Here is a 2,187-nt window from a genome sequence, read left to right as displayed (position 1 = left end):
AACAATCCAGGCAACCTCTGACCTCAGAAACTTTGTTCATGTTATTCCCTTCACCTAGAAAATTCTTCCCCGAAATATCTGCATGCCTTATTCACTCACTTCCTTTAAGTATCTTGTTCAAATATCCTTTTTAAATGAGTTCTACTCTGATCCTCCCTTGTTTATAATTACAATCCCCTACCTCCTCTCACTATTGATCTCCATATCTCTGCTTTACTTTTTTTTCCCCTCATGGCACTTACTACCTTCTAACACATCATATAATATACTTATTAATTATGTTTTTTTGTCTACTTCCTCTACAAGTAAGGTCCAAGAGGGTAGGAAATGTTGTCTATTTTGTTTTCTGATGTATACCTAGAACATATTAAATGTTCAGTATTTATTAAATAAATGAAAGACATTAGTTAAATGAATGAGAAATGAATGAGGAACTACTTTCTAGGCAAAGATTAAAAGGAATCATAGAGTAGGGAATTCTACATTTTACTACATACAAATTTAAAATTTTATCATGTATAATAAAACACAAAGATAGGCTACTATTTTATATATTTTAGAAAACCCCCATATCGCTCCCAAAGTAAGACCTTTAAAAGTTTTTAAATACATGAGCATTCATAATAAAAATTCAAGCTTTAAGTCATTTTTTCCAAATCTAGAAAAAAAGCGTTGAGGTTATTATCTGTACTTTTGCTAAAGTCTGCTTGCATAACTTTATCTTTTCTCCATAATACTGATACAAATTAGGATTTAGTTACAGGACTTTTACACATTCTTAATTTTCTATCCATGCTTGTTTTTCCAAATTCCTATTGGCTCTTTGGTTCAAATTTTTATTTTAAATACTATTTTAAGCAAGTGGAAACCTAAAAAAGTAGGACAGACATTTTGAGCCATCACTGGAATTTAAAATAAGTTTTTTTTTTTTTACATGCACATGGAATTATCTTAATGATATTAAATGGCTTTACTATAAATAATCTGTTAAGGAACTTATATAAAAAGCTTTTAGGTAATTAAGGCCAATTTTTGACAGTTTTTCAATCAGAAAGAGTTGGATTGAAGCTGAAAACACACTAAGAAGCTTGCTAGTTGATCCCCTGTGTTCCTTCTGCGCTGAGGCCCCACCCACAACCAGAAGAGACTTTCTAGCCCACTCCTCACTGTATTGGTGAGAAAACCAAACCTCAGGAGTTAAGCAAGTTCCATGCTGAGTAGTTAAAACTGTGACTTTGGTTTGAATACAATCAAATCTCCAGAGATTTTTTACTTCAAGTATTTATAAATTGTTAGCGTTAATATTGGAGAAGACAATGGCACCCCACTCCAGTACTCTTGCCTGGAAAATCCCATGGATGGAGGAGCCTGGTAGGCTGCAGTCCATGGGGTCGCTAAGAGTCAGACATGACTGAGCGACTTCACTTTCACTTTTCACTTTCATGCATTGGAGAAGGAAATGGCAACCCACTCCAGTGTTCTTGCCTGGAGAATCCCAGGGACGGGGGAGTTTGGTGGGCTGCCGTCTATGGGGTCGCACAGAGTCGGACATGACTGAAGAGCAGCAGCAGCATTAATATTAAAAATATAGAAAGTTGGGCAGGGCAAGATGACAAAGGGAACCTCATCATTTGGAAAGCATCAGAATAAGACACACACGCTGTGCTGCTGCTGTGGCTCTAAAGCCTACCACCTTCAGAAGTCAACCTACGGCAAATGTGGCTATCCTGCCATACAAAAGAGAAAGTATAACTGGAGTGGCAAAGCTAAAAGACGAAATACCACAGGGACTGGTCGAATGCAGCACCTAAAATCTGTATACGGCAGATTCAGGCATGGATTCCATGAAAGAACAGCACTTACACCCCAAAGGGCAGCTGTCGCGGTATCTGGTTCATCTTAAGGATTTCAATGATTAGTCAAGCAATAAATGTTCTGGCTTTAAAAAGCAAAGTAAAATAAAAATATAAAGTTACGAGGAGTATCGTACTAAATTATTCTTTCTAAAGAAAAAATTCTCTCTAAAGAAAGTAACATTTAAAATTTTTTTTAATATTAATTTTTTTCTATAACACTGCATTGAAAAATATAATGGAAATACAGGAAAGTGCCAAAGATAAATACACAACAAATTGTGATGTAAACACTGATGAGAATACCATTAGGTCAAAAAATAGACAACAGTAT

At 35.4% G+C, this 2,187-nt stretch overlaps 1 pseudogene; it reads left to right on the top strand.

The window, feature by feature from the left end:
- Positions 1-1,609: 1,609 nt before the first annotated feature.
- On the top strand, positions 1,610-1,903 carry LOC104986834 (annotated as a pseudogene).
- Positions 1,904-2,187: the final 284 nt, after the last annotated feature.

The sequence above is a fragment of the Bison bison genome, unplaced genomic scaffold, assembly GCF_000754665.1.
Source record: "Bison bison bison isolate TAMUID 2011002044 unplaced genomic scaffold, Bison_UMD1.0 scf7180017864077, whole genome shotgun sequence".
Classification (NCBI taxonomy): Eukaryota; Metazoa; Chordata; class Mammalia; order Artiodactyla; family Bovidae; genus Bison; species Bison bison.
This window is presented reverse-complemented; position numbering and strand designations above follow the sequence as displayed.